The sequence below is a fragment of the Cricetulus griseus genome, chromosome 2 (genome assembly GCF_003668045.3).
Source record: "Cricetulus griseus strain 17A/GY chromosome 2, alternate assembly CriGri-PICRH-1.0, whole genome shotgun sequence".
In the NCBI taxonomy this organism is placed as follows: domain Eukaryota; kingdom Metazoa; phylum Chordata; class Mammalia; order Rodentia; family Cricetidae; genus Cricetulus; species Cricetulus griseus.
This window is the reverse complement of record NC_048595.1, coordinates 334,451,890-334,467,030: the sequence shown is the minus strand read 5'-3', so window position 1 is coordinate 334,467,030 and position 15,141 is coordinate 334,451,890.

The window sequence follows — 15,141 nt, the reverse complement described above, 5'->3', positions numbered from 1 at the left end:
GACAGGAAAATGCACTTCGTGTGTTTATATATCCGAGGCCCGGAGGTGTTACTTTAGAGAACAATATCCTTAAGGATGGCTTTTCCGAGCTTCTCACCCCACCGCAAGCTCCTATTCTGTCTCCGGTGGACTTGGGGAAAAAAAAAAAAAAAAAAAAAAAAAAAAAAAAAAAAAAAAAAAAAAAAACTTCGTGCCAGGAGAAAGTCCCACCCCGAGGCCGGGTGGGATGGTTTACAGCCTGGACCTCCAGCAGTTCAGTGTTTAAATAAATCTTAGTGAGCAATGGAGAACAATCTTCACATTAATCTTGAGTAATTAGCGTTATAACCCTCGGCCTGCTCCAGACAAAGCTTTATGCAAATATCTCCCCTTCTCTTCCAGATGCCTCTTCTTCGGGCCTGGCCGGGTCCCCTTACCGTCCAGCCCCCTGGGTTGCCGAAGCCCCTACAGACCCAGAGCCTCTTTTTTTAATAACACGGTACATTGAAGACCTTAAAAAAAAAAAAAAAGACGATGAGGGTTCTGAACTTTTTAAAAGATTAAAAAAGGGGAAGTAGGGGCAGCTGCAGGAGGGAAGGGTGGTGCGCAGCCTGGGGCTGTTAGACGGAGTTAGCTTCCAGTGAACTGGCACCTGCCCTTGGCAGCCAGGCGTGTTCAGTCAGGGACAGAAGCCACTATGTGGAGAGATTTGGGGGTTGGGAGGCGAGATTTTCTCCGAACAGCAGCTTTGAGGGTTAAGGGGGTTCTTCCACCAGCAGGAGGGGCAGATCTCCAGTTTGGCCCGGGGACACCACTCTGACCTCTGGTCCTGTACATAGAGATTATTCTTAACTTGAGTCCTCATCTGACAATCGCTGCTAAAAATGAGGCAGGGCCTCAAAAAGGAGGCGGAGGAAGAGAGTGTGAGGAACCCCAACACACAAGTTTTCACGCGCAAAGGTGGGGGGGGGGGCGGCGCTCACAGAGAGCATAGACACAGAGCTAAGAGCATGCAGATCGCTGCCTGCAGCTGGACTATCTGCTGTGTTGTGTTGACTGGCTCGGAGGACTTGACGTGAAAAGAATACATTTTTACCTTTCCCGGGGACCGGCTTGCTGTTTTACAGCTCCACTTATTTAAAACCTCTTTTGTCGGTAACGAGATGCAGACCTGAGAGTGGAACCAGCCTAGCTCCAGTGAGCATCCCAGACACCGGCCGCAGTTCACCCAGTACACCCAGCACACACACACACACACACACACACCACAATACCCCCCCCCACACACACATGCACACACGCACACACGCACGCGCACTCACCTGCCCTCAATACTTTCTCACAAACCAGAACCTAATATTTGCTAATGTTTTGCGCAGGGGGCTCAGAGAGTGTGGTCTAGGAACTCTACCTGACACACTGCCTGGAAAAACTTCCACAGAAACTGTACTCTGACTCAGAACAAGCCTGGCCTGGACATACTTTATCCACCTTCCATCTTTATCCGCTTAGGGATTATTCCTTTTTCTTTTCTTTTTCTTTAATTGATCTCCCCACTCTCAAAAAGGTAAGCATAACGCCAAGGCACAAACTAAGATATGGCTTTTTAAAAAAACTTATAATAGCTATGGTCTCTACACTTTGTTTATGAAGAGAGTAAGAGAGGGAGGGGGGCTTAATGTAACAACACCACTAGGCTGTATAAATACAATATTCATTTTTTTAAGAGTGAAGTGGATTTGGTTTACTCTGAGGGCCAGTAATTCAAACAGCACCTATCTCCTGCAGATAGAGCAGCTATGCACATCTACACAGGCAAGTTTGAAATTTAGAACACGGCTTTGATTTATTCCCTTTCTATCAGTGATTAATGCCTCTTAATTAGCTAATCTCAAAGCCATTATTTACAACCATGGCAGACAAAGGAAGACCTGATGATCCAACGCTTATGTCAGTTTGAAATTTTAAAACCAAACCAAACCAAAAAAAAATTGCTTTATTCAGAGTGGAGTCTCGACCCTTGTAGATGAACCTCAAAATAACAAAGAACCCCAAAAGGGAAAAAAAAATAAAGCCACTATAAAACAAATAGAAAAAGACTCCAGCTCCCCAATCTGAACCTCCTGCCCCCTCTTGCCCAGAAACTGGGTGCCTGGAGCAACATGAGGGTAGACATACTCAAAGAGAGGAGGAATCCGTGTTTTGTCTTTTGTATATTCAACATCTATGAAATTCAAAATCTATTTGACACAAAGAAGGAAGCATTTATGTACGAGTTTACTAGAATTGTTGATGAGGCACAGACGGGATCTTTGACTTAAAACTGTTTTCTCTGTAATTTTCTTAGGACGACGTTGGCAGCCTGGGACCAGGTTTGTTTATCAAGATCTGGGGTCTCACACCTCAGGCGGGGCTGGGTGTGAGGTGTGGTCTAGGTGTTCCGGAATTTCTCTTTGAACTCTGCCACCCCAAGCGCCGCCTCTCTTTTAAGTGGTTCAGTAACTACTCAACCCGCCAGGACAGAGTTAGTTCAGAGCCTTTCTTCCCAGAAAAAGCGTAGATTGGGCATCGAAGATTGGCCCGAGGCACATCTAGAGGACTGCAAGAGGTCGCCCTGCATGCAGAAGAACCAGCCCAGAAGTCCATCGAAGGGGCGGAGCAGGCCTAGCCTGACCTGCCCCCTTCCCTGGTCCGCCCTTAGGTCTCGCAGCTTCAGAGTCCACCATGAGGAAACACATCTCTATACCTACCCTCACCTCCATCACTTTTCTCAAGTAAAAGTCCGGTGTTTTGTTTGTTTGTTTGTTTGTTTGTTTGTTTTGGTTTTTTGTTTTCCATTGCACGTCCGGTCCTTTGTGAGCTTTTGCATGTTTGGAAATGGAGTTATGTAAAGAGTAAGATCTCAGGAAACCTTGCTGTCTTGAGAGTGACCTAAGGAAGGTCTTAAGCATCCTCCAATCGAATGCTTGGGGTGGGGTGGGGACTCTTTAGATTTATTCGTGGGTTCCTGGAATCCAGACCCAAACCGGAGCAGGAAAAGGCGTCTGGGAAAGAGAATTTGCTTGCCTGTCAGGGAACAAGATAATGAGGTTCGAAATCCTCTCCGGAAGGCGGAGGAGAGGGAGAGGGGAAAAACAGGGCCTAGAAACTGGAGAGGGAAAGACTCAGTTATGGAGCGGGGAGGGCCAGGAGAGAGGGAAAGGACCAAGGTAAAAAGGAGCTGGGGCGCAAACAAGAGAAAGCTGGAGGCCGGTCTTTTGTTTGAAAGCACCCGCGTCCTAAATCGTAGGAGCGAGGTCGTCATTAGCGCTCTGACCCAGAGGAGAGACGCATTAGAGAAAGAAATGAACCGAGACCCCCACTCCCCCGCCAGACTGGTTATTTCTCTTTCCTTGAAATCCCAGGGCCTTGAGGTTCGGGGCACCTAAGCCTCTCCCCCCTCCCTCCCTCCGCCCCTTCCCGGTACAAAGCCGAGGCTGAGAGGCAGGAAGGGAAGCAGACGGAGAGAGAAACCCAGCAAGACTTTCAGAATCAAAAACAAAAACAAAAACAAGCGAACAAAACAAACCCTCGTGCATCCAGATCACCGACCTGCCTCCCACCCACCCGCACACACATATCCCCCTTTGCGTGGATTTATTTGGAAACAGTTCTTGGGACGATAATTTTGTCTCAGATTAACCATTAGAGTCTCAATGTTCCCAATGGTTGTGCAACCCAGCTTGTGAAAGTACGGATTTGTGTTAAAAATAACAGCCCCTCCCCCTTCAAATAAAACCCAGAGGATGGGCTTTTGGTCTAGGGGGTTGAGCGTGTGGTGGTGAGTAAAGAGCTATTGGACCCAAACAAAGACTCTAACAGACCTGACACTGTGTCTGGCTCGTTATGGGAGGACATTTCATCTTGCCATTCCAATGGAAAGGAATGGATTCGGGAGCCTGTGGTTGAATTGTGTGTATGGTGGACAGAATGACAGGGCAGAAGGAACCCTAAGCAATAAAAGGCATTGAAGTTTAGTTCCTGGGTGTGCAGAAAAGGACACAAAATAACCAAGAAGCTGCGGGGTTACCCAACCCTCGGGTATTCTGCCTTACTGACTCAGGTAAACCACCATCTTCTTCACTTTCCTTTTACCGGTCAAGAGCTCCTGGCCTTGTCCCACAAGCTGATGCAGAAGCCCAACCTGCAGGCAAGGCATTTTCAGAAATAAGCCTTGAAATCTTCCAGAAACCAACACAGCTAGCATCAGCAGGCCAGTCTCTCCCTTTCCCTTCTCTTCTCTATTCTTCTTTCTCTCCCTCCCTTCTCTCTTCCAGTTATTGTCCAACTAGTCAGCCAGGCACCTGCTGAAAGGATCTTGGTGTGTGTGTGTGGAGGTGGGGGGGGATGCTTTTTCAGAACCCAACGGGAGCTCTAAGTCCACCCTGCCTGCAACCTCTGTAGGCGGTCCTTGGGCGTGTATGGGAGCCCCAGCCCTAGGGGCTTCCCTTGCACTGGTGGTTGCCGGTGGGCGCTTTCGTTTTCATTTGCCTGCCAGCAAGTTACCCTTTTTTCTAAGTTGCTTCTCAGCCACAAGGTCCTCTGCATAGTTTGCAAGGCTTTCTTACTGACCTGGGCATGTGGGGGTTTTAAAAGGGGAGACTAGAATGGTTAGAAAAGAATGGAAGGACACGTTGATTTCTGCTTTTTAACATTTTAATTTCATTGACGTGACTTGAAAGGTTTGTTTTGGTCCAAGGCAAAGCTGCCAGTTCCAAACACAAACAGATGGACACACACTGTGTGTATCAGATGCTGGGGATAAAAATGGTTTATTGATTGAAATAATAGAGGCATTATTTTGATTTGTCTTGACATGAACGCTGATTTATAGAGCTCTTCCCCCCCATTGATTTCTTCTTGTAGTCCAGACACATGGAAATGATAAAAAGCTCACCAGGGCTCACCTTCGTGCTAATCAAGAGTGTTCAATGCACGTTATAAATCTGATATTCTATTTATTGCTTATCTTTATTCACGAGGTTAGTCTCCAACCTAGGACTGTCTCCTTTCAAAAAAAATTTTGTTTTCGGGTGCATGTGTTTCCACTTTGCACTTTCAACGGGCTGGAGAAGACAATAGTGTGAAAAACATCTGAAAATATGAGGCGACAGAGAGGCATGTGTGTTTCATTTCTGCAGTGTTAGAGTGGAAAGTAACAAAAGAAACACCACACACACACACACACACACACACACACACACACACACACACACACACACACACACACACACACACAGGGCCAGGGCGCCAGCACAAAAGACTACTGACCCAAAGCTAACACAAGACAACTTAAAGAACTGAGCAAATCAGAGGAGGGGCTCCAGACAAGCAATTTGGGGAAAGATCACGTCGTACCTAGGATATTTAGATGAAATGTGTGTGTGTGTGTGGGGGGCAGAGAATGGAGTGCCTAGGACTGGAACTCACACCCCTGAGGCTGTGGACAATACAATTGCTTAAGAAACAAGGTTTCTTTGGTTGCACAATAAAATAAAAAAGATGGTCACAAAACAAGCATCAATTCTCTTCCAAGAGCAGAACAGCCAGTCACTAAACCAAACCTCATTCTTCCTGTTTAATTGTGGGATCAGGGAGCAGGGTCCGACCCTAGCCCCTCTGCACACTCGGGAATGGTAAAGTCTGAGAGGGTTGGGATTGCACCGAGGAACGCCTTTTCCTTGAAGGGACATCAATATTTGCAGAGTTTAAAGCTTCAAGAATACAAAGGCCGTCGTGAGATTATCTGATTATTCACGGGTACCGAATGAACCAGTTGTTGCCTCCAAAATGTTGACTACATTTTCAAAATAAATAGATAAATAATTAAATGGCTGGTGGGTAAAAGGAAAAAAAAAATAATATCGCCAAGAGCCAGAAAGGGAGTGAGATCTACAGCAGCAACTCTGGATGCAGGGCGGTGAAAGTCGGTTCCAAGGCCTCGGGGCGCAACCAGCGGCTGCAAATGTAGAGCTAGGGCAGCGAGAGCCTCCCCGGAACCATAAACGCTGCTGGCCTCGACGGGACACCCGGCAGCGACAGCGGGCTATTAGCGGAGGAAAAGGAGGACAACTGCGTAGAGAAAAGAATGCCCACGACATATTGATCTGGGCCTCTCCTCTGTTTCCCACCACCCCGAGTTCGTGTCTTTAAAAGAGATGTCGCCCACGACCCGCGCGTCCCATCCTGGGGATCCTGGATGTGCCCGACACCCCAGAACTGAAGAGCGAACTCTGGTTCTGCCCGCTCTCCAGACGTTCTTACTATCCTGTAATTTTTATTGGACAGCCTGTTGCTCCGCGGACCAAGAAGGGTGAGCCCGGGCTCCCGGACGCCCTGCAGAGTGCCTCTCCCTGGGCGCCTGCGGGGACCCGGCTGGGGTTGGCGCAGCTGGGAGTGCTGTACGCAGTGGCGGGCTAGTAAGGCCGGGTCCCCTCCAGATGCTCACCTCAGGCGGTCTCTGGAAGTTCGGTCCCAGCATCAGCTTTTCTCTGACAGGGGGACCCGCTTGCCTTCAATTCCCGAGGCTGCTTGCTCCACCGCGTCCCAGGATAATTGCGCGTTTCTCTACATTTAGAGCTTTGGAAATTGAGAAAGCGCGCTTTCGTTTGTGCATCGTCTGCCGACAGCCCCTTCGCGTTGGAGTCTTTTTCCTCCTCCCCTCACGTACACACACTATTTTTTTTTTTAATAAATGATTTGAAAAATCAAAACAAACCCTGAATCAGTCCGCCCAATTTTATGCTCCATCTCCCCTGTCTGCCACAGTTTCTCTTTGTGGTCTATGGAAAAACAGTGTTTAGAGCCATTTGCAATTTCCTTTGTCACTTGCCACTCTGTGTATGTAGGTTTTTACATATCATTTGTTTACCAAATCAGCTCCTATTTCTTCAGCCCAGGAGTCAGGATATTTGTTCCTACATTAATTGCCCGGTGCTGGAAGAGGGGCAGAACATTTTGCAATTCACCTGAAGCAGAAACTGTCAGGAAGCATTAGGGCACCACAAGGACACTGCTCCCTCAGATTCCAGCCTCCAAAGGTTTTTATTAAAGGACCCGGTTTGCCTTCCTGGCACTTGTAAAGGTCAGACTTGGAAGCTGTGATGGAGGTCTTACTCGGTGTCTGGCCTTCACCTCCAACCATTGCAGGAACCGCCTTGTCAGTGCCAAGCGACTCCGTACTCCCTTATACCTCTGGATATATAGAACAGTCCGTTGTCTTGGCCATATGATGCCTACCTGCTCTGCGGACTCGAATCGTTTCAGATTCCTTATTGACTCTCCCTGGTTTGCTCATTGATTTCTTTACTCCATTACATCTACACTCAACAAAGCCTAAGGACGTGGAGTGTGTGGATGACCCTGTTATTTCCCTGATTAATAATTTTTTTAAAAAAGGACTATTCTAAAAGAGAAGTTGGGGTTGGTCTAAAGATTCTTTGGATTTGTTTTTGCATATGTATTTTTCATTCTACAAAATGATGGAGTTGGAAGTTGTTAGAAGCTCAAAATGACTGAGCAAGTATTTAGAGGTCAATTTCAGGTAGTCATGGCAATACTATCCCAGATCATCCATCTGAATTAGGGGACCACTTGTCCACATTGGAAGATAACCTTAATTAAAGGCAACTTCATTACAATTTACCCATAATCGCCCACCTCTTCAAACAAGTCAGGAACTTTGACTGTTTCAGCAGATAGATAACTCTGAATTATTTGAAATTATAAACGTGACTAGTTATCTTCTGTGGACATGGTACATTTTTGTGTTGGCAGTTTCTTTATCATTTATAAAGGTAGTTTTAGGTATGATGTATCTTTACATTAAGCTTTTAGCAGTAATTGAGTATTGTTGTCTGGGATGTTAAGGGCAACAGACAAATGTATAAACAAAACAAAATGGGGTGGGGAAGACCTCACTTCAGAATACTGCTGTCCCAGGGGGGTTCAAGGTGTGTTCTTGGTACTCTTGTCTTCACAATTGAACACAACATGTTGCCTAAGATTACAATAAATATCCCCGACAGACCAATATTGTGGCTGACTCCAGGCATATCCTTTTTTTTTTATGGGAAATTAATAGAAAATTCTGTTGGATTTGTGAGATGAGCAGGAGTCAATAAATAGAATCTGGAAATGGCAAGGGAATTTGTACTCCAAACATTTAACTATAAATCAGTGTATAATGGTTCTAGAAAAAAAAAAGAGAAAAGTGACATATTATATTGTCTTTTGGATTGACAATGATTGTATCCAGATTGAAGGATCGGCAAGAGGAACTGTCACTGATGTCCATCCAGTCACTAACAAGCAAAGACATTTCTGACCAAGTTTCCTTATTTTGATTCCATCTTCACTAAACAATTTTGTGATTATAATTTAAATTCTCTGTGAAGCTCCTGTGTGGTGGGATTGTATCTAGATCTTTGAGACATTTATAATTTTTATAACTCTATATGTATTCAGTGGGTGTCTGTTCTTAATTTTGGCTTTATGGGTTTGGCCTAAATTTGATGGTTCTCTGAGAGACAGCAAATCTGGATTTGCCAAGAGGCCAAATTTCCAGTCCTGTAAAATCTAGAATCTGTTCCTTTGGACAAAGAAGAGCCTTTGAACAAGGCCAGTTATCTATATTTATGGTAGAAGTGGCACATCCTTGACTAACAACTGCTCAAAAGTGATGAAGGCATGGTTGCTTTTGTGTGCCCCAAGCCTAGAATTTGGGAATAGTAAGAAATTATTTTCTAAATGATCAAATTGAAGCCTCATGCTTACCTCTATCTTCTATCAAAAATTAATTCATGCGAACTACTCTTGAAATTAATTATAGCTTTGGTCTCCAGTGAATCCTGAGTGTATTAAGTTTGACACCAACCACTGTAATGTATCATGTCTTTTTTTAATGATGAATGTAATTGAATTACATGTTCTCTTAATGTTGAATTCTGTTATTTGGGAAGCACATATGATTTATTATTTTATTATCTTTATCTCTAATTCTGTTAACTCTTATCTGTCCTCATGAAAGGAACTACTAAATTTATTTAACTGTCCCTACAGAAAATCCTTTCTCTCTTAGCTGCAGAAGTTGCCTATGGTTTCCTGTTTTATTTTAGATTTTTTTCTACTATTGCAGTTTTGTGGCTGCAAAGATGAATGCACCTGGATTAATTTAAATAAAACTTGTGTCTCCATTATAACTACTGGAGGATTAGATCAGATAAAGCATATAAAGGATTTAGCCCAGTATCTGACACCCAATGTTAAAAAGTACATCTTGGTCCTTTACATTAGAGCATTAAAGGGCGAGATATAACGACTCTTGTTTCCTTTGCTTGCTTGTGCCTAATAGCTTAGAATTCTTCCTCTTGCCAGTATATTTGAAGTTATTTCCCCAAGTAAATTTCATTGAAGTGGTTTATATTCAGAGATTTAATATATATGGCAAGATTAGTACTTGGAACCATATTGGGGCATTATGGATGGATTTGGTGTTTGGTGAGGGCCTATGTCCTCATTTACAAATGGGCATCTTCTTTCAGCTATCTTTACAAATTATTTTAAAGAAAGCTAAAATTGGGCACAATCCATTGTTGATCTCTTGTTGACCTTATTTTTCACACATCTCTACTGGTAGATATTTTTGCTCAGGCTTCCCATTTGAGTCCTTGAGCTGTTAAAATAAAACAAAACAAAAAGCCAAAGCAACTCAAAGATTAGAGATGTGTGGAACCATTGTGTTTTCTGTTATAAATGAATTTAGACATATATGGATGTTACTATCTAATTCAGTTTTTATTCATCTGCACTAACTAAGCTAGTTTATCTTAATTATTCTTGCAAAAGCCTACTTAAATTGCGTCTGAGTAGCCTCTTCATATAATTTCTCAATCCTCCTTAAAATACTTTTTTAAAATTAATGGTGCACAGTTTCTTCTTACTTATGTATTCCATACTGTCTTTCATCCATAGCTGATGTTTGGATTTTAAGAAAACTGATCCTTTGCATTGAAATATATTTTTCCAACTTGCTATGAAATGAATTGAAGCAACCATCTCCGTGTCTAGATGATTTTTCACAGATAGTGTTTGTGTAGCTACCATCAGGGTTATGGCTTGCTGATGATTTGTGTAAGAAAGTATGTGATGTTTCTGGAAGTTTATCATTCTCACACTTAAGCATTTTCAAAGAATCACTGAAAGAATATGATGGGAACCAGGCAATTTGTTCATGACCTACCTGTAAAGAAGGGCTAGACTCTACTATGTTGTCTAATTGTTATAAACTTCACACTCTCCAAAGTCTTCACTAAACCGCCATGAAAAGAAGTATTTCAGTTTTGCCATCATTTTTATACCTTAAATGCAGTTTTTCTTGCCAATTATTTAATATACATAAAATTAAGAGAGGGGCACAAACCAGTAATCTTGGTATTTGGGCCAAGCACTGTCTCTGTTATTTGCTGTGTGACTATAATTAAACCCCATAAGTAGTTGTTTTGCATTTCTTCATGTGTTAAATTGGGATAATGATAGTTTTGTGGGATGTTTGTAGGTGTGGTGTGTGTGTGTGTGTGTGTGTATGTGTGTGTACAAGAGAGAGTGGGGGCGGAGGGAAAGCGAGCTAGTTTGGAATGCTGTAAATAACAATATATAATAAACCAGGTGATATCAACAGCAGAAACACATTTCTCACAATCCTGAAGCCTGGGAAATCCAAGAGCAACATGGCTGGCTCCAGTGTGTGGTGAGGGCCTATATGCTCTGGCCTGTGTCCTCATTTGCAAACAGACAATTCCTTGTGTTCTTACATGTTAAAGAGAAGAGACAAGCTGTCTCCTGTCCTTTTCATAATGACACTGATGCCATTCTAGAGTGTTTGCTCTCAACACAAAAATTAACTCCCCAAGCTCTACCTAATATTATCACAGGAGGGGGTGGTTAGGATTTCAGCATATGAATCAAGGAGTGGCATAAGCATTCATTTTATAGTTTTGTGTGTGTGTGTGTGCATTGAGTGTGTATATATATGTGTAATGCAAGAGAGGATCAAATTAAACTATTAAATTAAGATATTCAAAGCAGGAATGGATAATATGTTTTCAATAATATCATATTGTTATTATTTGAGAATTTTGTACAATGAATCTTGATCACATTCACCTCCTACCTATTTCCCTTCAACTCTCTCCAGATTCACTCAATCCTCTCTTCCCCTCCCCTACTTCATGCCTGCTCCCTTTATTAAAGAATAGCCAGGAAACAGATGCCCTGGTCTCTTACAATATTCCTATCACTTGTTCTGCTGTATTCTCTGAGCCTAAGTCCAATTATCTCACTGTTGGTTACCCCAAGATACAAGTGCCATTATTGTATCTTTCAGAATTTCTTTCTGTGCTGGTGGTTGTTGTGGCTCTTAGGTGTTATAGCTGGATAGGGCTATTGATTGCTTTTCTCCCGTGGCAGATTGCTTGGCTCCATAATTCCCCGTGGCTTTTGAAATCATCCTTAATGTTAATTATCCCTTCTCTTTCCTCTCCCTCCATGCTGCCCTCCCTCCCCATGTAAGTACCCCCCAACCCATTTTTCCATTTCTCCTATTCCTTTCTCTAGGGCTCTTGTCTACCCCATAACAACGATGATCCCTTTAACCAGAGATAACAGGAAATTAAAAAGGAAAATGGTTTTGCTCACCTCCTCTGGACTTGTACTGTGTTAACATGCCATGTACATCTCCATTATATTATTACTTACATTCATGATATTTGTGACTTGGAAAATAATCTAGCTCAAATTTTTATTTTATTGCTTTTCAAATTTAGTTCTATGTGTTGTCAACCAGTATTTGCCATTCAGACTTGATTCCTCTCTCTTTTCATACCAACCAGTTCTTGTTTTAGGTATTCAAAAGTCACTTTTATCTCCTTTGGAATATTAATTACTCCAGTCTTTTAAAGTCCCTATCTTCTGTAGATACTTCTACAGATAATCCTTTAGAGTTGAGAGCATTGACTTAAGATTATTGCTTTGCTCAAATATTTGCTGACTTTTGGCTTTGTGCATATCTTTTCTTTTTTTTTCTTTTTGGTGTGTGTGTGTTTGTGTGTGTGTGTGTGTGTGTGTGTGTGTGTGTGTGTGTGTGTGTGTGTGTACACATCTTGTCTTTACTGCTTGTAAGGAAAGATTAAGACACATAGTAGTGTGGAGTATTCTGGTAGAACATCTACTGTTACAACTCCTAATTTTACTTTTTATGGGCGCCACCAGCTCATGACTCTCAGCATTGTTTCCCCTAGCCAGATGTCCATAGTCATGGATGGTCTCTTTATGAAGTTCTGTGATCTGCATTCTCAAGAACTTTGTCCTAACTCAGTGTTTCTTATTTCTTAAGCTTTGTTCCTCTGGATTGCATTCTTACATGGTTTCTGAGACCAAAGGGTGATCTCCTCATTTGACAGATATAGCCAGGCCCTCTATCTCACAGCTTCGGTGCTGGATCAGGCTGCATCACTTCTAGAGGATGTTGTATCTTTGGGAAGCTGACATTCTAGAGGTTTCCATGATAAGAAGCAAATATCACATAAAAATCCATATGAATCTTGAAATAATGAAGACAACATCAATTCTGATGCAAAGATTTGAAAAGATTTATAATATCCAATGGCTGTATGCGTACTACTAGTAATTATTTGTGATCATTTAAGAATAAAGTAAAATTATTTTTCTTTTAATTATATATGTTACCTTTTCAAATTCCCATAAAATGTGAAAATGCACCTATTCATTACCACTGCGTAACACTTGGAGCTGATGGCTGTTTCTGTTTTCCTCAGCACAGGATTAAAAAACAACAACTAAGAGACACTGAGCCTGTGAGCGAGAGTGCGCACATGTGCGCGCACGCGCGCACGTGTGTGTGTGTGTGTGTGTGTGTGTGTGTGCGCGCGCACACATGAAAAAACTCTGTTGTGGTTTTCCAACTCACTGTTCAGACATTTGCCCCAGGACTTTTATTTGAGTCTTGCCTTTCCTGTTCCTGAGATTACAGTAATGCCAAATGTTTTCTTCAGTATTTTCAGCTAGCTCCTCCATCTACACATTCCCTTTGTCTTCTCAACCCTTCTTTCCCTCCCTTGTCCTCTACAATGTTGGGTATCCAGCTCAGGACCTCAAACATGCTAGGTGCAGATGGTCCCACGGAGCTATGTCCATGGCCCTTTGGGCATGCTTTTTTTCTCCCTGTTTTCTTCTGACATTTTTTATTTGATCTTTTTGAGATTTCTAGACATTTCTGATCCACTGACATCAATCCTTTGTTTTCTAGAGATGACAAGGACTTTGGAGATAGGTTGGTGGAAGGTTGCAGCCATGGGGAGAAGAAATAATACCATGCTTAGTATGCCATTTTCATGTTTTACATCATCATTTGGGGGTTTTAGGATATTTGGTTTCGATATATTCTAAGAATCACCCTATATTTTTTGTCTTCATTATTTTGCTAAGTACATCACTGATTATTGATCCATTTTTTGTTGTCACATCTAACATGTCTTGTTCTAAAGCTTCTTCTGTTTATCTGGACACATTTGCTTTTTTACCAAGACATTCATTTGTATAGAATAGAGTATATTTTATTGTTAGTCAGGATTATATGATCATGTTTACTTCCAAGTTTACTTCTTTTTCAAGTGCATTTAAAGTTATCTTCATAATCAGTATTTTATTTTTCTTCCTGTCTTGGAATTAAATAATTGCATAAAGAGTGATTCTGTTTCCACTCAGGAGGCTGGAGTCACTCCTGTGCCACTAGAGTGGTTTCCTCATGAATACATCCCACATTGCAGGAGGAAGTTGAATTCTTCCCTTTCTTGCTTATCCTTGTCTGTATTCGTAAGTGCTGGAATATGGCTCATGATCTGGTTTGCAAGCTTGTAACTTTATACAGTCACTGTTCTTTAAGTTTTTAATAAAAGCTTTTTTTTTTTTACTTTGTTTTAGAGGATATCACTGAAGATTTCTCTTGGACATTTAACAGGAGAAAAAGTAATCACCACATTTCTTTTATTTTCTGTTGCCTCAGTTTGCCCAACACTATCACAAAAGACCAAGTTTCTTTAGGCACACTTAATCTGTCTTTGCAAGCTGAGTACTGGGGAGAAGAATTCATATGACTACAGTATTATTTATATAAGATAAAATAACTGATTTAAAACACTAAGCTGATTATTGGTTATGTAACACACACACACACACACACACACACACACACACACACACTGCTATGATGACTGAATTTATATATATAAATGTATTAGATTCCAGTTAAATATCAGCTCAATCTAACCAGTGAATTCTAGCAGAGAAAAACTCAAAGCCGCTGAATGTATACTACTTGGGTTTTAGTGGGTGGTGGGATGAGCTGGCAGGTAAGTTTGAAGGCCATTTTAGCCTCAGAAAGAGTGAAGTTTTCTTGGTCTGCAAAGCCTAGGTTTCTCTTGGTGTAAATAGCACCTGAGGTTTCTGGAAGTGATTTGCCAAGTGTCATCTCCACTTCTCTGTGGATTTGCTTTCCATTCTTTCATTAAGTAAATAACAATCCACCCTAGGCAGGCAAGTCCATCCTTCCCAGAAATCCTACACCCTGAAGTTCAGCGATGAACTATTTAGTCACTTCACAAGTTTTAGCAAAATTAGCCAAATCCTTAATATTGACAATCCAACCAATGTCCAGCAGTCTTACCCAGGAAACAACACAAGATAAAATCAGCTTTTGTAGAACATGTCATTTGCATTCATTCAAGTGAAAATGTGTCTGAGTTGACCCCATTTTGTAAATAGTACAAAATAAACCTAAAAGACAAGCCATTTGGTAAGAGCGATAAGATCTCCATTCTATATTTTGTTCATTAAAATGTACTCATGAATACAAAAAATAAAACTTGAACAATTTTTTTACTTCATTAACTTCTAACTGTTTCAAGCTTCTTGGAAGGCAGAGTCTGCTCTTTCACTCCACAGCTAGCAGAGGAACTTAACTAGAACACACCAACCGGCCGTCCAATACCAATAAACATAAGCCAATACCAGTAAACATAAACCAATACCAGTAAACATAAAGGCTGA